The sequence below is a fragment of the Pseudophryne corroboree genome, chromosome 3 (assembly GCF_028390025.1).
Source record: "Pseudophryne corroboree isolate aPseCor3 chromosome 3, aPseCor3.hap2, whole genome shotgun sequence".
In the NCBI taxonomy this organism is placed as follows: domain Eukaryota; kingdom Metazoa; phylum Chordata; class Amphibia; order Anura; family Myobatrachidae; genus Pseudophryne; species Pseudophryne corroboree.
The window spans coordinates 115,652,139-115,670,372 of NC_086446.1; the positions used below are offsets into that span (position 1 = coordinate 115,652,139).

Genomic DNA, 18,234 nt, shown 5'->3' on the forward strand with positions numbered 1-18,234 from the left:
TGAATACGTTTGAAAATGGAATGCATCAACAGAACGGTGTTGGTAGTATAAAAATATCTACAGCACCTTGTATTCCCAGGTGGTCTCCCATCCAAGTACTAACCAGGCCCAACACTGCTTAGCTTTCAAGATCAGATGAGATTGGGCGTATCCAGTGTGGTGTTGCTGTAGATGAACTTTCTGGTTTCTGTTAGAACTTTTCTACTTCTAACTACTAGTTCATAAATGAATACGTTTTAAAATGGAATGCATCAACAGAACGGTGTTGGCAGTATAAAAATATCTACAGCACCTCGTATTCCCAGGTGGTCTCCCATCCAAGAACTAACCAGGCCCAACACTGCTTAGCTTCCAAGATCAGATGAGATTGGGCGTATCCAGTGTGGTGTGGCTGTAGATGAGCTTTGTGGTTTCTGTTAGAATTTTTCTACTTCTAACTACTGGTTCATAAATGAATACGTTTGAAAATGGAATGCATCAACAGAACGGTGTTGGTTGTATAAAAATATTTATATCACCTTGTATTCCCAGGTGGTCTCCCATCCAAGTACTAACCAGGCCCAACACTGCTTAGCTTCCAAGATCAGATGAGATTGGGCGTATCCAGTGTGGTGTGGCTGTAGATGAGCTTTGTGGTTTCTGTTAGAACTTTTCTACTTCTAACTACTGGTTCATAAATGAATACGTTTGAAAATGGAATGCATCAACAGAACGGTGTTGGTAGTATAAAAATATCTACAGCACCTTGTATTCCCAGGTGGTCTCCCATCCAAGTATTAACAAGGCCCAACACTGCTTAGCTTCCAAGATCAGATGAGATTGAGCGTATCCAGTGTGGTGTTGCTGTAGATGAACTTTCTGGTTTCTGTTAGAACTTTTCTACTTCTAACTACTAGTTCATAAATGAATACGTTTTAAAATGGAATGCATCAACAGAACGGTGTTGGCAGTATAAAAATATCTACAGCACCTCGTATTCCCAGGTGGTCTCCCATCCAAGAACTAACCAGGCCCAACACTGCTTAGCTTCCAAGATCAGATGAGATTGGGCGTATCCAGTGTGGTGTGGCTGTAGATGAGCTTTGTGGTTTCTGTTAGAACTTTTCTACTTCTAACTACTGGTTCATAAATGAATACGTTTGAAAATGGAATGCATCAACAGAACGGTGTTGGTTGTATAAAAATATCTACATCACCTTGTATTCCCAGGTGGTCTCCCATCCAAGTACTAACCAGGCCCAACACTGCTTAGCTTCCAAGATCAGATGAGATTGGGCGTATCCAGTGTTGTGTGGCTGTAGATGAGCTTTGTGGTTTCTGTTAGAACTTTTCTACTTCTAACTACTGGTTCATAAATGAATACGTTTGAAAATGGAATGCATCAACAGAACGGTGTTGGCTGTATAAAAATATCTACAGCACCTTTTATTCCCAGGTGGTCGCCCATCCAAGTACTAACCAGGCCCAACACTGCTTAGCTTCCAAGATCAGATGAGATTGGGCGTATCCAGTGTGGTGTGGCTGTAGATGAGCTTTGTGGTTTCTGTTAGAACTTTTCTACTTCTAACTACTGGTTCATAAATGAATACGTTTGAAAATGGAATGCATCAACAGAACGGTGTTGGCAGTATAAAAATATCTACAGCACCTTGTATTCCCAGGTGGTCTCCCATCCAAGTACTAACCAGGCCCAACACTGCTTAGCTTCCAAGATCAGATGAGATTGGGCGTATCCAGTGTGATGTGGCTGTAGATGAGCTTTGTGGTTTCTGTTAGAACTTTTCTACTTCTAACTACTGGTTCATAAATGAATACGTTTGAAAATGGAATGCATCAACAGAACGGTGTTGGTAGTATAAAAATATCTACAGCACCTTGTATTCCCAGGTGGTCTCCCATCCAAGTACTAACCAGGCCCAACACTGCTTAGTTTCCAAGATCAGATGAGATTGGGCGTATCCAGTGTGGTTTTGCTGTAGATGAACTTTCTGGTTTCTGTTAGAACTTTTCTACTTCTAACTACTAGTTCATAAATGAATACGTTTTAAAATGGAATGCATCAACAGAACGGTGTTGGCAGTATAAAAATATCTACAGCACCTCGTATTCCTAGGTGGTCTCCCATCCAAGAACTAACTAGGCCCAACACTGCTTAGCTTCCAAGATCAGATGAGATTGGGCGTATCCAGTGTGGTGTGGCTGTAGATGAGCTTTGTGGTTTCTGTTAGAACTTTTCTACTTCTAACTACTGGTTCATAAATGAATACGTTTGAAAATGGAATGCATCAACAGAACGGTGTTGGTTGTATAAAAATATCTACATCACCTTGTATTCCCAGGTGGTCTCCCATCCAAGTACTAACCAGGCCCAACACTGTTTAGCTTCCAAGATCAGATGAGATTGGGCGTATCCAGTGTGGTGTGGCTGTAGATGAGCTTTGTGGTTTCTGTTAGAACTTTTCTACTTCTAACTACTGGTTCATAAATTAATACGTTTGAAAATGGAATGCATCAACAGAACGGTGTTGGCAGTATAAAAATATCTACAGCACCTTGTATTCCCAGGTGGTCTCCCATCCAAGTACTAACCAGGCCCAACACTGCTTAGCTTCCAAGATCAGATGAGATTGGGCTTATCCAGTGTCGTGTGGCTGTAGATGAACTTTGCGGTTTCTGTTAGAACTTTTCTACTTCTAACTACTGGTTCATAAATGAATACGTTTTAAAATGGAATGCATCAACAGAACGGTGTTGGCAGTATAAAATTATCTACAGCACCTTGTATTCCCAGGTGGTCTCCCATCCAAGTACTAACCAGGCCCAACACTGCTTAGCTTCCAAGATCAGATGAGATTGGGCGTATCCAGTGTGGTGTGGCTGTAGATGAACTTTATGGTTTCTGTTAGAACTTTTCTACTTCTAACTACTGGTTCATAAATGAATACGTTTGAAAATGGAATGCATCAACAGAACGGTGTTGGCAGTATAAAAATATCTACAGCACCTTGTATTCCCAGGTGGTCTCCCATCCAAGTACTAACCAGGCCCAACACTGCTTAGCTTCCAAGATCAGATGAGATTGGGCGTATCCAGTGTGGTGTGGCTGTAGATGAGCTTTGTGGTTTCTGTTAGAACTTTTCTACTTCTAACTACTGGTTCATAAATGAATACGTTTGAAAATGGAATGCATCAACAGAACGGTGTTGGCAGTATAAACATATCTACAGCACCTTGCACTCCCAGGTGGTCTCCCATCCAAGTACTAACCAGGCCCAACACTGCTTAGCTTCCGAGTTCAGATGAGATTGGGCGTATCCAGTGTGGTGTTGCTGTAGATGAACTTTCTGGTTTCTGTTAGAACTTTTCTACTTCTAACTACTGGTTCATAAATGAATATGTTTGAAAATGGTATGCATCAATAGAATGGTGTTGGCAGTATAAAAATATCTACAGCACCTTGTATTCCCAGGTGGCCTCCCATCCAAGTACTAACCAGGCCCAACACTGCTTAGCTTCCAAGATCAGATGAGATTGGGCGTATCCAGCGTGGTGTGGCTGTAGATGAGCTTTGTGGTTTCTGTTAGAACTTTTCTACTTCTAACTACTGGTTCATAAATAAATACGTTTGAAAATGGAATGCATCAACAGAACGGTGTTGGCAGTATAAAAATATCTACAGCACCTTGTATTCCCAGGTGGTCTCCCATCCAAGTACTAACCAGGCCCAACACTGCTTAGCTTCCAAGATCAGATGAGATTGGGTGTATCCAGTGTGGTGTGGCTGTAGATGAGCTTTATGGCTTCTGTTAGAACTTTTCTACTTCTAACTACTGGTTCATAAATGAATACATTTGAAAATTGAATGCATCAACAGAACGGTGTTGGCAGTATAAAAATATCTACAGCACCTTGTATTCCCAGGTGGTCTCCCATCCAAGTACTAACCAGGCCCAACACTGCTTAGCTTCCTAGATCAGATGAGATTGGGCGTATCCAGTGCGGTGTGGCTGTAGACGAGCTTTGTGGTTTCTGTTAGAACTTTTCTACTTCTAACTACTGGTTCATAAATGAATACGTTTGATAATGGAATGCATCAACAGAACGGTGTTGGCAGTATAAAAATATCTACACCACCTATGTATTCCCAGGTGGTCTCCCATCCAAGTACTAACCAGGCCCAACACTGCTTAGCTTCCAAGATCAGATGAGATTGGGCATATCCAGTGTGGTGTGGCTGTAGAAGAGCTTTATGGTTTCGGTTAGTACTTTTCTACTTCTAACTACTGGTTCATAAATGAATACGTTTGAAAATGGAATGCATCAACAGAACGGTGTTGGTAGTATAAAAATATCTACAGCACCTTGTATTCCCAGGTGGTCTCCCATCCAAGTACTAACCAGGCCCAACACTGCTTAGCTTTCAAGATCAGATGAGATTGGGCGTATCCAGTGTGGTGTTGCTGTAGATGAACTTTCTGGTTTCTGTTAGAACTTTTCTACTTCTAACTACTAGTTCATAAATGAATACGTTTTAAAATGGAATGCATCAACAGAACGGTGTTGGCAGTATAAAAATATCTACAGCACCTCGTATTCCCAGGTGGTCTCCCATCCAAGAACTAACCAGACCCAACACTGCTTAGCTTCCAAGATCAGATGAGATTGGGCGTATCCAGTGTGGTGTGGCTGTAGATGAGCTTTGTGGTTTCTGTTAGAATTTTTCTACTTCTAACTACTGGTTCATAAATGAATACGTTTGAAAATGGAATGCATCAACAGAACGGTGTTGGTTGTATAAAAATATTTATATCACCTTGTATTCCCAGGTGGTCTCCCATCCAAGTACTAACCAGGCCCAACACTGCTTAGCTTCCAAGATCAGATGAGATTGGGCGTATCCAGTGTGGTGTGGCTGTAGATGAGCTTTGTGGTTTCTGTTAGAACTTTTCTACTTCTAACTACTGGTTCATAAATGAATACGTTTGAAAATGGAATGCATCAACAGAATGGTGTTGGCAGTATAAAAATACCTACAGCACCTTGTATTCCCAGGTGGTCTCCCATCCAAGTACTAACCAGGCCCAACACTGCTTAGCTTCCAAGATCAGATGAGATTGGGCGTATCCAGTGTCGTGTGGCTGTAGATGAACTTTGTGGTTTCTGTTAGAACTTTTCTACTTCTAACTACTGGTTCATAAATGAATACGATTTAAAATGGAATGCATCAACAGAACGGTGTTGGCAGTATAAAAATATCTACAGCACCTTGTATTCCCAGGTGGTCTCCCATCCAAGTACTAACCAGGCCCAACACTGCTTAGCTTCCAAGATCAGATGAGATTGGGCGCATCCAGTGTGGTGTGGCTGTAGATGAGCTTTGTGGTTTCTGTTAGAACTTTTCTACTTCTAACTACTGGTTCATAAATAAATACGTTTGAAAATGGAATGCATCAACAGAACGGTGTTGGCAGTATAAAAATATCTACAGCACCTTGTATTCCCAGGTGGTCTCCCATCCAAGTACTAACCAGGCCCAACACTGCTTAGCTTCCAAGATCAGATGAGATTGGGCGTATCCAGTGTAGTGTGGCTGTAGATGAGCTTTGTGGTTTCTGTTAGAACTTTTCTACTTCTAACTACTGGTTCATAAATGAATACGTTTGAAAATGGAATGCATCAACAGAACGGTGTTGGCAGTATAAAAATATCTACAGCACCTTGTATTCCCAGGTGGTCTCCCATCCAAGTACTAACCAGGCCCAACACTGCTTAGCTTCCAAGATCAGATGAGATTGGGCGTATCCAGTGTGGTGTGGCTGTAGATAAGCTTTGTGGTTTCTGTTAGAACTTTTCTACTTCTAACTACTGGTTTATAAATGAATACGTTTGAAAATGGAATGCATCAACAGAACGGTGTTGGCAGTATAAAAATATCTACACCACCTATGTATTCCCAGATGGTCTCCCATCCAAGTACTAACCAGGCCCAACACTGCTTAGCTTCCAAGATCAAATGAGATTGGGCATATCCAGTGTGGTGTGGCTGTAGAAGAGCTTTATGGTTTCGGTTAGTACTTTTCTACTTCTAACTACTGGTTCATAAATGAATACGTTTGAAAATGGAATGCATCAACAGAACGGTGTTGGTAGTATAAAAATATCTACAGCACCTTGTATTCCCAGGTGGTCTCCCATCCAAGTATTAACAAGGCCCAACACTGCTTAGCTTCCAAGATCAGATGAGATTGAGCGTATCCAGTGTGGTGTTGCTGTAGATGAACTTTCTGGTTTCTGTTAGAACTTTTCTACTTCTAACTACTAGTTCATAAATGAATACGTTTTAAAATGGAATGCATCAACAGAACGGTGTTGGCAGTATAAAAATATCTACAGCACCTCGTATTCCCAGGTGGTCTCCCATCCAAGAACTAACCAGGCCCAACACTGCTTAGCTTCCAAGATCAGATGAGATTGGGCGTATCCAGTGTGGTGTGGCTGTAGATGAGCTTTGTGGTTTCTGTTAGAACTTTTCTACTTCTAACTACTGGTTCATAAATGAATACGTTTGAAAATGGAATGCATCAACAGAACGGTGTTGGTTGTATAAAAATATCTACATCACCTTGTATTCCCAGGTGGTCTCCCATCCAAGTACTAACCAGGCCCAACACTGCTTAGCTTCCAAGATCAGATGAGATTGGGCGTATCCAGTGTTGTGTGGCTGTAGATGAGCTTTGTGGTTTCTGTTAGAACTTTTCTACTTCTAACTACTGGTTCATAAATGAATACGTTTGAAAATGGAATGCATCAACAGAACGGTGTTGGCTGTATAAAAATATCTACAGCACCTTTTATTCCCAGGTGGTCGCCCATCCAAGTACTAACCAGGCCCAACACTGCTTAGCTTCCAAGATCAGATGAGATTGGGCGTATCCAGTGTGGTGTGGCTGTAGATGAGCTTTGTGGTTTCTGTTAGAACTTTTCTACTTCTAACTACTGGTTCATAAATGAATACGTTTGAAAATGGAATGCATCAACAGAACGGTGTTGGCAGTATAAAAATATCTACAGCACCTTGTATTCCCAGGTGGTCTCCCATCCAAGTACTAACCAGGCCCAACACTGCTTAGCTTCCAAGATCAGATGAGATTGGGCGTATCCAGTGTGATGTGGCTGTAGATGAGCTTTGTGGTTTCTGTTAGAACTTTTCTACTTCTAACTACTGGTTCATAAATGAATACGTTTGAAAATGGAATGCATCAACAGAACGGTGTTGGTAGTATAAAAATATCTACAGCACCTTGTATTCCCAGGTGGTCTCCCATCCAAGTACTAACCAGGCCCAACACTGCTTAGTTTCCAAGATCAGATGAGATTGGGCGTATCCAGTGTGGTTTTGCTGTAGATGAACTTTCTGGTTTCTGTTAGAACTTTTCTACTTCTAACTACTAGTTCATAAATGAATACGTTTTAAAATGGAATGCATCAACAGAACGGTGTTGGCAGTATAAAAATATCTACAGCACCTCGTATTCCTAGGTGGTCTCCCATCCAAGAACTAACTAGGCCCAACACTGCTTAGCTTCCAAGATCAGATGAGATTGGGCGTATCCAGTGTGGTGTGGCTGTAGATGAGCTTTGTGGTTTCTGTTAGAACTTTTCTACTTCTAACTACTGGTTCATAAATGAATACGTTTGAAAATGGAATGCATCAACAGAACGGTGTTGGTTGTATAAAAATATCTACATCACCTTGTATTCCCAGGTGGTCTCCCATCCAAGTACTAACCAGGCCCAACACTGTTTAGCTTCCAAGATCAGATGAGATTGGGCGTATCCAGTGTGGTGTGGCTGTAGATGAGCTTTGTGGTTTCTGTTAGAACTTTTCTACTTCTAACTACTGGTTCATAAATTAATACGTTTGAAAATGGAATGCATCAACAGAACGGTGTTGGCAGTATAAAAATATCTACAGCACCTTGTATTCCCAGGTGGTCTCCCATCCAAGTACTAACCAGGCCCAACACTGCTTAGCTTCCAAGATCAGATGAGATTGGGCTTATCCAGTGTCGTGTGGCTGTAGATGAACTTTGCGGTTTCTGTTAGAACTTTTCTACTTCTAACTACTGGTTCATAAATGAATACGTTTTAAAATGGAATGCATCAACAGAACGGTGTTGGCAGTATAAAATTATCTACAGCACCTTGTATTCCCAGGTGGTCTCCCATCCAAGTACTAACCAGGCCCAACACTGCTTAGCTTCCAAGATCAGATGAGATTGGGCGTATCCAGTGTGGTGTGGCTGTAGATGAACTTTATGGTTTCTGTTAGAACTTTTCTACTTCTAACTACTGGTTCATAAATGAATACGTTTGAAAATGGAATGCATCAACAGAACGGTGTTGGCAGTATAAAAATATCTACAGCACCTTGTATTCCCAGGTGGTCTCCCATCCAAGTACTAACCAGGCCCAACACTGCTTAGCTTCCAAGATCAGATGAGATTGGGCGTATCCAGTGTGGTGTGGCTGTAGATGAGCTTTGTGGTTTCTGTTAGAACTTTTCTACTTCTAACTACTGGTTCATAAATGAATACGTTTGAAAATGGAATGCATCAACAGAACGGTGTTGGCAGTATAAACATATCTACAGCACCTTGCACTCCCAGGTGGTCTCCCATCCAAGTACTAACCAGGCCCAACACTGCTTAGCTTCCAAGTTCAGATGAGATTGGGCGTATCCAGTGTGGTGTTGCTGTAGATGAACTTTCTGGTTTCTGTTAGAACTTTTCTACTTCTAACTACTGGTTCATAAATGAATATGTTTGAAAATGGTATGCATCAATAGAATGGTGTTGGCAGTATAAAAATATCTACAGCACCTTGTATTCCCAGGTGGCCTCCCATCCAAGTACTAACCAGGCCCAACACTGCTTAGCTTCCAAGATCAGATGAGATTGGGCGTATCCAGCGTGGTGTGGCTGTAGATGAGCTTTGTGGTTTCTGTTAGAACTTTTCTACTTCTAACTACTGGTTCATAAATAAATACGTTTGAAAATGGAATGCATCAACAGAACGGTGTTGGCAGTATAAAAATATCTACAGCACCTTGTATTCCCAGGTGGTCTCCCATCCAAGTACTAACCAGGCCCAACACTGCTTAGCTTCCAAGATCAGATGAGATTGGGTGTATCCAGTGTCGTGTGGCTGTAGATGAACTTTGTGGTTTCTGTTAGAACTTTTCTACTTCTAACTACTGGTTCATAAATGAATACGTTTTAAAATGGAATGCATCAACAGAACGGTGTTGGCAGTATAAAATTATCTACAGCACCTTGTATTCCCAGGTGGTCTCCCATCCAAGTACTAACCAGGCCCAACACTGCTTAGCTTCCAAGATCAGATGAGATTGGGCGTATCCAGTGTGGTGTGGCTGTAGATGAGCTTTGTGGTTTCTGTTAGAACTTTTCTACTTCTAACTACTGGTTCATAAATGAATACGTTTGAAAATGGAATGCATCAACAGAACGGTGTTGGCAATATAAAAATATCTACAGCACCTTGTATTCCCAGGTGGTCTCCCATCCAAGTACTAACCAGGCCCAACACTGCTTAGCTTCCAAGATCAGATGAGATTGGGCGTATCCAGTGTGGTGTGGCTGTAGATGAGCTTTGTGGTTTCTGTTAGAACTTTTCTACTTCTAACTACTGGTTCATAAATGAATACGTTTGAAAATGGAATGCATCAACAGAACGGTGTTGGCAGTATAAAAATATCTACACCACCTATGTATTCCCAGGTGGTCTCCCATCCAAGTACTAACCAGGCCCAACACTGCTTAGCTTCCAAGATCAAATGAGATTGGGCATATCCAGTGTGGTGTGGCTGTAGAAGAGCTTTATGGTTTCGGTTAGTACTTTCCTACTTCTAACTACTGGTTCATAAATGAATACGTTTGAAAATGGAATGCATCAACAGAACGGTGTTGGTAGTATAAAAATATCTACAGCACCTTGTATTCCCAGGTGGTCTCCCATCCAAGTACTAACCAGGCCCAACACTGCTTAGCTTCCAAGATCAGATGAGATTGGGCGTATCCAGTGTGGTGTTGCTGTAGATGAACTTTCTGGTTTCTGTTAGAACTTTTCTACTTCTAACTACTAGTTCATAAATGAATACGTTTTAAAATGGAATGCATTAACAGAACGGTGTTGGCAGTATAAAAATATCTACAGCACCTCGTATTACCAGGTGGTCTCCCATCCAAGAACTAACCAGGCCCAACACTGCTTAGCTTCCAAGATCAGATGAGATTGGGCGTATCCAGTGTGGTGTGGCTGTAGATGAGCTTTGTGGTTTCTGTTAGAACTTTTCTACTTCTAACTACTGGTTCATAAATGAATACGTTTGAAAATGGAATGCATCAACAGAACGGTGTTGGTTGTATAAAAATATCTACAGCACCTTGTATTCCCAGGTGGTCTCCCATCCAAGTACTAACCAGGCCCATCACTGCTTAGCTGCCAAGATCAGATGAGATTGGGCGTATCCAGTGTGGTGTGGCTGTAGATGAGCTTTGTGGTTTCTGTTAGAACTTTTCTACTTCTAACTACTGGTTCATAAATGAATACGTTTGAAAATGGAATGCATCAACAGAACGGTGTTGGCAGTATAAAAATATCTACAGCACCTTGTATTCCCAGGTGGTCTCCCATCCAAGTACTAACCAGGCCCAACACTGCTTAGCTTCCAAGATCAGATGAGATTGGGCGTATCCAGTGTGGTGCAGCTGTAGATGAGCTTTGTGGTTTCTGTTAGAACTTTTCTACTTCTAACTACTGGTTCATAAATGAATACGTTTGAAAATGGAATGCATCAACAGAACGGTGTTGGCAGTATAAAAATATCTACACCACCTATGTATTCCCAGGTGGTCTCCCATCCAAGTACTAACCAGGCCCAACACTGCTTAGCTTCCAAGATCAGATGAGATTGGGCATATCCAGTGTGGTGTGGCTGTAGAAGAGCTTTATGGTTTCGGTTAGTACTTTTCTACTTCTAACTACTGGTTCATAAATGAATACGTTTGAAAATGGAATGCATCAACAGAACGGTGTTGGTAGTATAAAAATATCTACAGCACCTTGTATTCCCAGGTGGTCTCCCATCCAAGTACTAACCAGGCCCAACACTGCTTAGCTTCCAAGATCAGATGAGATTCGGCGTATCCAGTGTGGTGTTGCTGTAGATGAACTTTCTGGTTTCTGTTAGAACTTTTCTACTTCTAACAACTAGTTCATAAATGAATACGTTTTAAAATGGAATGCATCAACAGAACGGTGTTGGCAGTATAAAAATATCTACAGCACCTCGTATTCCCAGGTGGTCTCCCATCCAAGAACTAACCAGGCCCAACACTGCTTAGCTTCCAAGATCAGATGAGATTGGGCGTATCCAGTGTGGTGTGGCTGTAGATGAGCTTTGTGGTTTCTGTTAGAACTTTTCTACTTCTAACTACTGGTTCATAAATGAATACGTTTGAAAATGGAATGCATCAACAGAACGGTGTTGGTTGTATAAAAATATCTACATCTCCTTGTATTCCCAGGTGGTCTCCCATCCAAGTACTAACCAGGCCCAACACTGCTTAGCTTCCAAGATCAGATGAGATTGGGCGTATCCAGTGTGGTGTGGCTGTAGATGAGCTTTGTGGTTTCTGTTAGAACTTTTCTACTTCTAACTACTGGTTCATAAATGAATACGTTTGAAAATGGAATGCATCAACAGAACGGTGTTGGCAGTATAAAAATATCTACAGCACCTTGTATTCCCAGGTGGTCTCCCATCCAAGTACTAACCAGGCCCAACACTGCTTAGCTTCCAAGATCAGACGAGATTGGGCGTATCCAGTGTCGTTTGGCTGTAGATGAACTTTGTGGTTTCTGTTAGAACTTTTCTACTTCTAACTACTGGTTCATAAATGAATACGTTTTAAAATGGAATGCATCAACAGAACGGTGTTGGCAGTATAAAATTATCTACAGCACCTTGTATTCCCAGGTGGTCTCCCATCCAAGTACTAACCAGGCCCAACACTGCTTAGTAACATAGTAACATAGTATCTGAGGTTGAAAAAAGACAATTGTCCATCGAGTTCAACCTATTTGTGGTGTCCTCTGCATGATGATTTGACTAAATAGTAACTATAATGCATGACTATGCACCATACCCCTGGATATCCTTATCCAATAGGAATTTATCTAACCCATTCTTAAAGGTGTTGACAGATTCCGCCATTACAACTCCCTCGGGCAGGGAATTCCAAACACGTATTGTCCTTACCGTGAAAAAGCCTTTACGCCGTATTGTGCGGAATCTCCTCTCATCTAACCTGAGCGAGTGTCCACGAGTCCTCTGTGTTGATCTAACCAAAAACAGGTCCCGTGCAGGCTCTGAGTATTGTCCCCTTATATATTTGTAGATGTTGATCATATCCCCTCTTAGTCTCCGCTTTTCCAATGTAAACATGCCTAGTCTTTCAAGCCTTTCCTTGTATTCCATCGTCTCCATGCCCTTAATTAGTTTGGTCGCCCTCCTTTGTACCTTTTCAAGCTCCAGGATATCCTTTTTGTAGTACGGTGCCCAGAACTGTACACAGTATTCAAGGTGTGGCCTCACTAGTGATTTATATAATGGGAGTATAATACTCTCGTCCCTAGCATCAATACCCCGTTTTATGCATGCTAATATCTTATTAGCCTTCTTTGCTGCAGTCCTACTTTGGGTACTACTGCTTAGCTTGCTATCTATGAGGACACCTAAGTCCTTTTCCAGTACAGAATCCCCTAGTTTTACCCCATTTAGTAGGTAGGTGTAATTTTTGTTCTTGTTACCACAGTGCATTACCTTACACTTGTCTGTGTTGAAGCGCATTCTCCATTTGGCTGCCCATGCTTCTAATTTAACTAAGTCGTTCTGAAGAGACTCGGCATCCTCCTCTGTATTTATAGCCTTACACAATTTGGTATCATCTGCAAAAATTGACACCATGCTCACTAGACCTTCTGTTAGGTCGTTAATGAAAATATTGAACAATAGCGGTCCTAATACTGAGCCTTGCGGCACACCACTTAGCACTTCAGTCCAAGTTGAAAAATATCCATTAACCACAACGCGCTGCTTCCTATTATCTAACCAGTTTTTGACCCAAGTGCATATTGTGCTTCCTAGCCCTGATTCTTGTAGCTTGTATATAAGTCTCATGTGTGGTACAGTATCAAACGCTTTGGCAAAGTCTAAAAAGATTACATCCACGTCTTTACCCTGATCTAGGTTTGCGCTTACTGTTTCATAAAAGCCAAGTAAGTTGGTTTGACAGGATCTGTCCTTCATAAACCCATGTTGATTCCTTTTAATGACCTTATTGGTTTCAAGGAACTTCTGAATACTATCTCTTAGAATACCTTCCAATACTTTCCCCACTATAGATGTAAGACTAACTGGTCTATAATTACCTGGTTCAGCTTTACTTCCCTTTTTGAATATAGGCACTACTTCCGCTATACGCCAGTCTTTGGGAACCATACCTGATATAACTGAATCCTCAAAGATCAGAGATAGCGGTTTAGCCAGTTCAGAGTGAAGCTCCATTAGAACCCTTGGATGAATACCATCGGGCCCTGGTGATTTATTAATCTTTAAATGTTTTAATCGGTGACAGACTACTTCCTCGCTTAAATAAGTACCTATCAGTGTGATATTGTCCTTATTGAGATTGTGTGTCAGTCCCTGTATTGGGTCCTCTCTAGTGAATACTGTTGAAAAAAACTCATTTAGTGTGTTCGCTATGTCATTATCATTTTTGCTTAAGACTCCCAACGTGTCCTTCAAAGGGCCTATACTCTCCTTTTTTAATCTCTTGCTATTGATGTATTTAAAGATTTTTTTGGGATTTGCTTTGCTTTCCTTTGCTACTAGTTTTTCAGTTTCTACTTTAGCCGCTCTTATTTCCTTTTTGCAATTTTTGTTACATTCCTTATAGTGCTGAAATGACTCTGCTTCCCCGTCAGATTTGTATTTTTTAAATGCTCGCCTTTTCTTGCCCATAAGTTCCTTAATCTTTTTGTTAAGCCACATCGGTTTATGATTTTTATTCCCTTTTTTGCTACTCATAGGAATATATTTGAGTGTATTTTTAGCTAGCAGGAATTTTAGTACCTCCCATTTCTCCGTAGTATTTTTTCCTAAAAACAAACCTTCCCATTCAATATCCCTGAAAAATACCCTCATCATTTCAAAATTTGCTTTGCTAAAATTTAAAGTCCTAGTTGAGCCAGTATAGGGCTGTTTGTAGAAACTGATATTGAATGTGACCATATTATGGTCGCTGTTTCCTATGGGTTCCCCTACTATAATACCCGATACCAAATCCTGATTGTTTGTTAATACCAGGTCTAAGATTGCATTGTACCTAGTTGGTTCCTCAATTAGTTGGACTAGGTAGTTATCATTTAGTGTATTTAAAAACATACTGCCCCTAGCAGTATCACATGAATCGTTTTTCCAGTTTATCTCTGGATAGTTAAAATCTCCCATCACTACTATGTCTCCTACTCCTGCTGCTTTTTCAATTTGCTTTAGTAACAATTCATCATCAGATGCGTTGATACCAGGCGGCCTATAGCATACACCCAATACTAACTTTTTTGTTCCTTTTTCCCCGCATGCAATTTCTACCCATAGTGTCTCAACAGTGTCTACAGTACCCTCCTGAGTATCTTCCCATATATTAGGTTTTAAAAACGGCTTTACGTACAGACACACCCCTCCACCCTTTTTATTTAGTCTGTCTCTCCTAAACAGTGTATAGCCCTCTAGATTGACTGTCCAGTCATGAGATTCATCCCACCAAGTTTCAGTAATGCCTATAATATCATACTGTTTGCTTGCTGCAAGTATTTCTAGTTCACCCTTTTTACCAGTAATGCTTCTGGCGTTTACATACATACAACTAAGATAAGTATTTTCCCTTGCATTAGGGACATCATTCACCTTATGTGGCAAGGATGACCTGTAATCGTCATTGGTTAGTGCTTTGGTAAAATCCCTTTTAGTACCCATGTTAATAACCTTACTGCCTGCTCTTACCCTCCCCCCAACTTCTCTCCCATTTTGTTTACTACCGCCATCCCCACTATTCTCACTGCATGACCCGTAGTTTTTAGCTAAACCCTCCCCCCAGGCTCCTAGTTTAAAATCTCCTCCAACCTTCTAACCATCCTTCCCCCCAGCACCGCTGCCCCCTCCTCAGTCAGGTGCAATCCGTCACGACAAAAGAGATGGCGTCTGACTGAGAAGTCCGCCCAGTGTTCCAGGAACACAAACCCCTCTTTCCTGCACCAATCCCTAAGCCACACATTTACCTCCCTAATCTCCCTCTGCCTCCCTGGACTAGCGCGTGGCACGGGTAATAATTCCGAGAATATTACCTTAGATGTCCTTGCCTTCAGTTTCTTTCCTAAGTCCCTATAATCTTTCTTAAGGACATCCCACCTTCCGCTAACTTTGTCATTGGTGCCAACGTGCACCAAGACCGCCGGGTCTTTGCCAGCCCCTCCCAACAATCTATCTACCCGGTCCGCGATGTGCCGTACCCGAGCACCCGGGAGACAATAGACTGTACGGCGATCACGGTCCCGGTAGCAGATTGCCCTATCTGCCTTCCTGATGATAGAATCCCCTACCACCACCATTTGACTAGGTACCTCTCTATCTTTTATCCCAACAGCGCCAGAGGAACCGCACCTCTGGATGCTAGAGGGAGCAGTCTCCTCCGGCACCGTCATTTCTTCGCTATCATCCTCCGATTCCTCGTCCAATCGGGCAAATTTGTTCGGGTTTGATAGTTCGGAGATGTCGTGCCTCCCCCTCTTATTCTTCCTTCTAACTGTGACCCAACTGGCTACCTGATCATCATCCTCTTCTACCAGTGACCCCTCCCGCAACTCCTCCACCGTTCTGTCTAAACTACGCTCGAGATTGTGAATCTCCCTCAGTCGCGTAACCGTTTGCTCTAGATCAGATACCTGGGCTTCCAGGGCAACAGTTCGCACACACCTTGTGCAGATGTATTCACACTGGGCCGGTAGCTCCAGGTGTGCATACATCTTGCACGACATGCACTGAGTGAGGTCCTCAATCACAGCCCCTCCCATATTGTTTGCAAGGTCTAACTCCCTGTTACACTCAAAGAAAAAGCAGCAAAAATAAAAAATAGAAGACAAGCAATATCTCTTATACAATAATTAAGCTGGCTTATACTTATCTATCTTTGTGCGGTTCTTGGTCCTTCACTTTTATGCAGCCGTAGTGCTCTCACCTGCGGCACCTATACTCCACTTAGCAGTTGCAGTTGTACCAGCTCACTGCTCCTCCTTTTCACTCGGCTTCCAGCTCCTGTTAGAAATCCCAGCAGCACTTTGAAGAGACCAGCGCCACAGAGCTTCCAGCTTCCAAGATCAGATGAGATTGGGCGTATCCAGTGTGGTGTGGCTGTAGATGAACTTTATGGTTTCTGTTAGAACTTTTCTACTTCTAACTACTGGTTCATAAATGAATACGTTTGAAAATGGAATGCATCAACAGAACGGTGTTGGCAGTATAAAAATATCTACAGCACCTTGTATTCCCAGGTGGTCTCCCATCCAAGTACTAACCAGGCCCAACACTGCTTAGCTTCCAAGATCAGATGAGATTGGGCGTATCCAGTGTGGTGTGGCTGTAGATGAGCTTTGTGGTTTCTGTTAGAACTTTTCTACTTCTAACTACTGGTTCATAAATGAATACGTTTGAAAATGGAATGCATCAACAGAACGGTGTTGGCAGTATAAAAAATATCTACAGCACCTTGTATTCCCAGGTGGTCTCCCATCCAAGTACTAACCAGGCCCAACACTGCTTAGCTTCCAAGATCAGATGAGATTGGGCGTATCCAGTATGGTGTTGCTGTAGATGAACTCTCTGGTTTCTGTTAGAACTTTTCTACTTCTAACTACTGGTTCATAAATGAATATGTTTGAAAATGGTATGCATCAACAGAACGGTGTTGGCAGTATAAAAATATCTACAGCACCTTGTATTCCCAGGTGGCCTCCAATCCAAGTACTAACCAGGCCCAACACTGCTTAGCTTCCAAGATCAGATGAGATTGGGCGTATCCAGTGTGGTGTGGCTGTAGATGAGCTTTGTGGTTTCTGTTAGAACTTTTCTACTTCTAACTACTGGTTCATAAATGAATACGTTTGAAAATGGAATGCATCAACAGAACGGTGTTGGCAGTATAAAAATATCTACAGCACTTTGTATTCCCAGGTGGTCTCCCATCCAAGTACTAACCAGGCCCAACACTGCTTAGCTTCCAAAATCAGATGAGATTGGGCGTATCCAGTGTGGTGTGGCTGTAGATGAGCTTTGTTGTTTCTGTTAGAACTTTTCTACTTCTAACTACTGGTTCATAAATGAATATGTTTGAAAATGGTATGCATCAACAGAACGGTGTTGGCAGTATAAAAATATCTACAGCACCTTGTATTCCCAGGTGGCCTCCCATCCAAGTACTAACCAGGCCCAACACTGCTTAGCTTCCAAGATCAGATGAGATTGGGCGTATCCAGTGTTGTGTGGCTGTAAATGAGCTTTGTGGTTTCTGTTAGAACTTTTCTACTTCTAACTACTGGTTCATAAATGAATACGTTTAAAAATGGAATGCATCAACAGAACGGTGTTGGCAGTATAAAAATATCTACAGCACCTTGTATTCCCAGGTGGTCTCCCATCCAAGTACTAACCAGGCCCAACACTGCTTAGCTTCCAAGATCAGATGAGATTGGGCGTATCCAGTGTGGTGTGGCTGTAGATGAGCTTTGTTGTTTCTGTTAGAACTTTTCTACTTCTAACTACTGGTTCATAAATGAATACGTTTGAAAATGGAATGCATCAACAGAACGGTGTTGGCAGTATAAAAATATCTACAGCACCTTGTATTCCCAGGTGGTCTCCCATCCAAGTACTAACCAGGCCCAACACTGCTTAGCTTCCAAGATCAGATGAGATTGGGCGTATCCAGTGTGGTGTGGCTGTAGATGAGCTTTGTGGTTTCTGTTAGAACTTTTCTACTTCTAACTACTGGTTCATAAATGAATACTTTTGAAAATGGAATGCATCAACAGAACGGT

General features: G+C 41.9%; 48 non-coding genes and 12 pseudogenes across 48 annotated transcripts; all 60 read right to left on the reverse strand.

Annotated features, from left to right (window-relative positions):
• Positions 1 to 54: 54 nt before the first annotated feature.
• On the reverse strand, positions 55 to 173 carry LOC135066906 (5S ribosomal RNA). The gene has a single exon (XR_010253141.1). It is a non-coding gene; the product is annotated as a 5S ribosomal RNA (ribosomal RNA).
• Positions 174 to 280: 107 nt separating this feature from the next.
• LOC135062747 (5S ribosomal RNA) lies at positions 281 to 399 on the reverse strand. Its single transcript, XR_010249092.1, has one exon. It is a non-coding gene; the product is annotated as a 5S ribosomal RNA (ribosomal RNA).
• A 107-nt stretch (positions 400 to 506) lies between these two features.
• LOC134890468 (5S ribosomal RNA) lies at positions 507 to 625 on the reverse strand (annotated as a pseudogene).
• A 107-nt stretch (positions 626 to 732) lies between these two features.
• On the reverse strand, positions 733 to 851 carry LOC135066623 (5S ribosomal RNA). The gene has a single exon (XR_010252866.1). It is a non-coding gene; the product is annotated as a 5S ribosomal RNA (ribosomal RNA).
• Positions 852 to 958: 107 nt separating this feature from the next.
• LOC135062748 (5S ribosomal RNA) lies at positions 959 to 1,077 on the reverse strand. Its single transcript, XR_010249093.1, has one exon. It is a non-coding gene; the product is annotated as a 5S ribosomal RNA (ribosomal RNA).
• Positions 1,078 to 1,184: 107 nt separating this feature from the next.
• On the reverse strand, positions 1,185 to 1,303 carry LOC134888490 (5S ribosomal RNA; annotated as a pseudogene).
• Positions 1,304 to 1,410: 107 nt separating this feature from the next.
• Positions 1,411 to 1,529, reverse strand: LOC135062281 (5S ribosomal RNA). The gene has a single exon (XR_010248634.1). It is a non-coding gene; the product is annotated as a 5S ribosomal RNA (ribosomal RNA).
• A 107-nt stretch (positions 1,530 to 1,636) lies between these two features.
• Positions 1,637 to 1,755, reverse strand: LOC135061200 (5S ribosomal RNA). Its single transcript, XR_010247589.1, has one exon. It is a non-coding gene; the product is annotated as a 5S ribosomal RNA (ribosomal RNA).
• A 107-nt stretch (positions 1,756 to 1,862) lies between these two features.
• LOC135069980 (5S ribosomal RNA) lies at positions 1,863 to 1,981 on the reverse strand. Its single transcript, XR_010256157.1, has one exon. It is a non-coding gene; the product is annotated as a 5S ribosomal RNA (ribosomal RNA).
• Positions 1,982 to 2,088: 107 nt separating this feature from the next.
• LOC135070390 (5S ribosomal RNA) lies at positions 2,089 to 2,207 on the reverse strand. Its single transcript, XR_010256556.1, has one exon. It is a non-coding gene; the product is annotated as a 5S ribosomal RNA (ribosomal RNA).
• A 107-nt stretch (positions 2,208 to 2,314) lies between these two features.
• Positions 2,315 to 2,433, reverse strand: LOC135068544 (5S ribosomal RNA). The gene has a single exon (XR_010254741.1). It is a non-coding gene; the product is annotated as a 5S ribosomal RNA (ribosomal RNA).
• Positions 2,434 to 2,540: 107 nt separating this feature from the next.
• On the reverse strand, positions 2,541 to 2,659 carry LOC134887321 (5S ribosomal RNA; annotated as a pseudogene).
• Positions 2,660 to 2,766: 107 nt separating this feature from the next.
• Positions 2,767 to 2,885, reverse strand: LOC134895885 (5S ribosomal RNA). Its single transcript, XR_010171956.1, has one exon. It is a non-coding gene; the product is annotated as a 5S ribosomal RNA (ribosomal RNA).
• Positions 2,886 to 2,992: 107 nt separating this feature from the next.
• Positions 2,993 to 3,111, reverse strand: LOC134895896 (5S ribosomal RNA). The gene has a single exon (XR_010171957.1). It is a non-coding gene; the product is annotated as a 5S ribosomal RNA (ribosomal RNA).
• Positions 3,112 to 3,218: 107 nt separating this feature from the next.
• On the reverse strand, positions 3,219 to 3,337 carry LOC135070440 (5S ribosomal RNA). The gene has a single exon (XR_010256606.1). It is a non-coding gene; the product is annotated as a 5S ribosomal RNA (ribosomal RNA).
• A 107-nt stretch (positions 3,338 to 3,444) lies between these two features.
• Positions 3,445 to 3,563, reverse strand: LOC135064142 (5S ribosomal RNA). The gene has a single exon (XR_010250454.1). It is a non-coding gene; the product is annotated as a 5S ribosomal RNA (ribosomal RNA).
• A 107-nt stretch (positions 3,564 to 3,670) lies between these two features.
• On the reverse strand, positions 3,671 to 3,789 carry LOC135070584 (5S ribosomal RNA). The gene has a single exon (XR_010256743.1). It is a non-coding gene; the product is annotated as a 5S ribosomal RNA (ribosomal RNA).
• Positions 3,790 to 3,896: 107 nt separating this feature from the next.
• LOC135069166 (5S ribosomal RNA) lies at positions 3,897 to 4,015 on the reverse strand. Its single transcript, XR_010255355.1, has one exon. It is a non-coding gene; the product is annotated as a 5S ribosomal RNA (ribosomal RNA).
• A 107-nt stretch (positions 4,016 to 4,122) lies between these two features.
• On the reverse strand, positions 4,123 to 4,242 carry LOC134891526 (5S ribosomal RNA; annotated as a pseudogene).
• A 107-nt stretch (positions 4,243 to 4,349) lies between these two features.
• LOC135066907 (5S ribosomal RNA) lies at positions 4,350 to 4,468 on the reverse strand. Its single transcript, XR_010253142.1, has one exon. It is a non-coding gene; the product is annotated as a 5S ribosomal RNA (ribosomal RNA).
• Positions 4,469 to 4,575: 107 nt separating this feature from the next.
• Positions 4,576 to 4,694, reverse strand: LOC135069960 (5S ribosomal RNA). The gene has a single exon (XR_010256137.1). It is a non-coding gene; the product is annotated as a 5S ribosomal RNA (ribosomal RNA).
• Positions 4,695 to 4,801: 107 nt separating this feature from the next.
• Positions 4,802 to 4,920, reverse strand: LOC134890469 (5S ribosomal RNA; annotated as a pseudogene).
• Positions 4,921 to 5,027: 107 nt separating this feature from the next.
• On the reverse strand, positions 5,028 to 5,146 carry LOC135068800 (5S ribosomal RNA). The gene has a single exon (XR_010254992.1). It is a non-coding gene; the product is annotated as a 5S ribosomal RNA (ribosomal RNA).
• A 107-nt stretch (positions 5,147 to 5,253) lies between these two features.
• LOC134901186 (5S ribosomal RNA) lies at positions 5,254 to 5,372 on the reverse strand. The gene has a single exon (XR_010174678.1). It is a non-coding gene; the product is annotated as a 5S ribosomal RNA (ribosomal RNA).
• A 107-nt stretch (positions 5,373 to 5,479) lies between these two features.
• On the reverse strand, positions 5,480 to 5,598 carry LOC135060738 (5S ribosomal RNA). The gene has a single exon (XR_010247129.1). It is a non-coding gene; the product is annotated as a 5S ribosomal RNA (ribosomal RNA).
• Positions 5,599 to 5,705: 107 nt separating this feature from the next.
• Positions 5,706 to 5,824, reverse strand: LOC134895907 (5S ribosomal RNA). The gene has a single exon (XR_010171958.1). It is a non-coding gene; the product is annotated as a 5S ribosomal RNA (ribosomal RNA).
• A 107-nt stretch (positions 5,825 to 5,931) lies between these two features.
• LOC134893360 (5S ribosomal RNA) lies at positions 5,932 to 6,051 on the reverse strand (annotated as a pseudogene).
• A 107-nt stretch (positions 6,052 to 6,158) lies between these two features.
• Positions 6,159 to 6,277, reverse strand: LOC135066624 (5S ribosomal RNA). The gene has a single exon (XR_010252867.1). It is a non-coding gene; the product is annotated as a 5S ribosomal RNA (ribosomal RNA).
• A 107-nt stretch (positions 6,278 to 6,384) lies between these two features.
• On the reverse strand, positions 6,385 to 6,503 carry LOC135062749 (5S ribosomal RNA). The gene has a single exon (XR_010249094.1). It is a non-coding gene; the product is annotated as a 5S ribosomal RNA (ribosomal RNA).
• Positions 6,504 to 6,610: 107 nt separating this feature from the next.
• On the reverse strand, positions 6,611 to 6,729 carry LOC134888491 (5S ribosomal RNA; annotated as a pseudogene).
• Positions 6,730 to 6,836: 107 nt separating this feature from the next.
• Positions 6,837 to 6,955, reverse strand: LOC135062283 (5S ribosomal RNA). Its single transcript, XR_010248636.1, has one exon. It is a non-coding gene; the product is annotated as a 5S ribosomal RNA (ribosomal RNA).
• A 107-nt stretch (positions 6,956 to 7,062) lies between these two features.
• LOC135061201 (5S ribosomal RNA) lies at positions 7,063 to 7,181 on the reverse strand. The gene has a single exon (XR_010247590.1). It is a non-coding gene; the product is annotated as a 5S ribosomal RNA (ribosomal RNA).
• Positions 7,182 to 7,288: 107 nt separating this feature from the next.
• Positions 7,289 to 7,407, reverse strand: LOC135069981 (5S ribosomal RNA). The gene has a single exon (XR_010256158.1). It is a non-coding gene; the product is annotated as a 5S ribosomal RNA (ribosomal RNA).
• A 107-nt stretch (positions 7,408 to 7,514) lies between these two features.
• Positions 7,515 to 7,633, reverse strand: LOC135070391 (5S ribosomal RNA). Its single transcript, XR_010256557.1, has one exon. It is a non-coding gene; the product is annotated as a 5S ribosomal RNA (ribosomal RNA).
• A 107-nt stretch (positions 7,634 to 7,740) lies between these two features.
• LOC135068545 (5S ribosomal RNA) lies at positions 7,741 to 7,859 on the reverse strand. The gene has a single exon (XR_010254742.1). It is a non-coding gene; the product is annotated as a 5S ribosomal RNA (ribosomal RNA).
• A 107-nt stretch (positions 7,860 to 7,966) lies between these two features.
• LOC134887322 (5S ribosomal RNA) lies at positions 7,967 to 8,085 on the reverse strand (annotated as a pseudogene).
• Positions 8,086 to 8,192: 107 nt separating this feature from the next.
• LOC134895919 (5S ribosomal RNA) lies at positions 8,193 to 8,311 on the reverse strand. The gene has a single exon (XR_010171960.1). It is a non-coding gene; the product is annotated as a 5S ribosomal RNA (ribosomal RNA).
• A 107-nt stretch (positions 8,312 to 8,418) lies between these two features.
• On the reverse strand, positions 8,419 to 8,537 carry LOC134895930 (5S ribosomal RNA). Its single transcript, XR_010171961.1, has one exon. It is a non-coding gene; the product is annotated as a 5S ribosomal RNA (ribosomal RNA).
• Positions 8,538 to 8,644: 107 nt separating this feature from the next.
• On the reverse strand, positions 8,645 to 8,763 carry LOC135063913 (5S ribosomal RNA). The gene has a single exon (XR_010250233.1). It is a non-coding gene; the product is annotated as a 5S ribosomal RNA (ribosomal RNA).
• Positions 8,764 to 8,870: 107 nt separating this feature from the next.
• On the reverse strand, positions 8,871 to 8,989 carry LOC135064143 (5S ribosomal RNA). The gene has a single exon (XR_010250455.1). It is a non-coding gene; the product is annotated as a 5S ribosomal RNA (ribosomal RNA).
• A 107-nt stretch (positions 8,990 to 9,096) lies between these two features.
• Positions 9,097 to 9,215, reverse strand: LOC135062286 (5S ribosomal RNA). Its single transcript, XR_010248639.1, has one exon. It is a non-coding gene; the product is annotated as a 5S ribosomal RNA (ribosomal RNA).
• A 107-nt stretch (positions 9,216 to 9,322) lies between these two features.
• LOC134895941 (5S ribosomal RNA) lies at positions 9,323 to 9,441 on the reverse strand. The gene has a single exon (XR_010171962.1). It is a non-coding gene; the product is annotated as a 5S ribosomal RNA (ribosomal RNA).
• Positions 9,442 to 9,548: 107 nt separating this feature from the next.
• On the reverse strand, positions 9,549 to 9,667 carry LOC134895952 (5S ribosomal RNA). The gene has a single exon (XR_010171963.1). It is a non-coding gene; the product is annotated as a 5S ribosomal RNA (ribosomal RNA).
• A 107-nt stretch (positions 9,668 to 9,774) lies between these two features.
• On the reverse strand, positions 9,775 to 9,894 carry LOC134892514 (5S ribosomal RNA; annotated as a pseudogene).
• A 107-nt stretch (positions 9,895 to 10,001) lies between these two features.
• Positions 10,002 to 10,120, reverse strand: LOC135059956 (5S ribosomal RNA). Its single transcript, XR_010246351.1, has one exon. It is a non-coding gene; the product is annotated as a 5S ribosomal RNA (ribosomal RNA).
• A 107-nt stretch (positions 10,121 to 10,227) lies between these two features.
• On the reverse strand, positions 10,228 to 10,346 carry LOC134886988 (5S ribosomal RNA; annotated as a pseudogene).
• A 107-nt stretch (positions 10,347 to 10,453) lies between these two features.
• On the reverse strand, positions 10,454 to 10,572 carry LOC135062348 (5S ribosomal RNA). The gene has a single exon (XR_010248699.1). It is a non-coding gene; the product is annotated as a 5S ribosomal RNA (ribosomal RNA).
• A 107-nt stretch (positions 10,573 to 10,679) lies between these two features.
• Positions 10,680 to 10,798, reverse strand: LOC135065610 (5S ribosomal RNA). Its single transcript, XR_010251887.1, has one exon. It is a non-coding gene; the product is annotated as a 5S ribosomal RNA (ribosomal RNA).
• Positions 10,799 to 10,905: 107 nt separating this feature from the next.
• On the reverse strand, positions 10,906 to 11,025 carry LOC134891527 (5S ribosomal RNA; annotated as a pseudogene).
• A 107-nt stretch (positions 11,026 to 11,132) lies between these two features.
• Positions 11,133 to 11,251, reverse strand: LOC135070635 (5S ribosomal RNA). Its single transcript, XR_010256791.1, has one exon. It is a non-coding gene; the product is annotated as a 5S ribosomal RNA (ribosomal RNA).
• A 107-nt stretch (positions 11,252 to 11,358) lies between these two features.
• Positions 11,359 to 11,477, reverse strand: LOC135062751 (5S ribosomal RNA). Its single transcript, XR_010249096.1, has one exon. It is a non-coding gene; the product is annotated as a 5S ribosomal RNA (ribosomal RNA).
• Positions 11,478 to 11,584: 107 nt separating this feature from the next.
• LOC135070771 (5S ribosomal RNA) lies at positions 11,585 to 11,703 on the reverse strand. The gene has a single exon (XR_010256924.1). It is a non-coding gene; the product is annotated as a 5S ribosomal RNA (ribosomal RNA).
• A 107-nt stretch (positions 11,704 to 11,810) lies between these two features.
• Positions 11,811 to 11,929, reverse strand: LOC135069163 (5S ribosomal RNA). Its single transcript, XR_010255352.1, has one exon. It is a non-coding gene; the product is annotated as a 5S ribosomal RNA (ribosomal RNA).
• Positions 11,930 to 16,667: 4,738 nt separating this feature from the next.
• On the reverse strand, positions 16,668 to 16,786 carry LOC134895964 (5S ribosomal RNA). Its single transcript, XR_010171964.1, has one exon. It is a non-coding gene; the product is annotated as a 5S ribosomal RNA (ribosomal RNA).
• A 108-nt stretch (positions 16,787 to 16,894) lies between these two features.
• On the reverse strand, positions 16,895 to 17,013 carry LOC135065069 (5S ribosomal RNA). The gene has a single exon (XR_010251360.1). It is a non-coding gene; the product is annotated as a 5S ribosomal RNA (ribosomal RNA).
• A 107-nt stretch (positions 17,014 to 17,120) lies between these two features.
• On the reverse strand, positions 17,121 to 17,239 carry LOC134886371 (5S ribosomal RNA). Its single transcript, XR_010170456.1, has one exon. It is a non-coding gene; the product is annotated as a 5S ribosomal RNA (ribosomal RNA).
• Positions 17,240 to 17,346: 107 nt separating this feature from the next.
• LOC134885177 (5S ribosomal RNA) lies at positions 17,347 to 17,465 on the reverse strand. Its single transcript, XR_010169299.1, has one exon. It is a non-coding gene; the product is annotated as a 5S ribosomal RNA (ribosomal RNA).
• A 107-nt stretch (positions 17,466 to 17,572) lies between these two features.
• On the reverse strand, positions 17,573 to 17,691 carry LOC134888314 (5S ribosomal RNA; annotated as a pseudogene).
• A 107-nt stretch (positions 17,692 to 17,798) lies between these two features.
• Positions 17,799 to 17,917, reverse strand: LOC134895976 (5S ribosomal RNA). The gene has a single exon (XR_010171965.1). It is a non-coding gene; the product is annotated as a 5S ribosomal RNA (ribosomal RNA).
• Positions 17,918 to 18,024: 107 nt separating this feature from the next.
• Positions 18,025 to 18,143, reverse strand: LOC134895987 (5S ribosomal RNA). Its single transcript, XR_010171966.1, has one exon. It is a non-coding gene; the product is annotated as a 5S ribosomal RNA (ribosomal RNA).
• Positions 18,144 to 18,234: the final 91 nt, after the last annotated feature.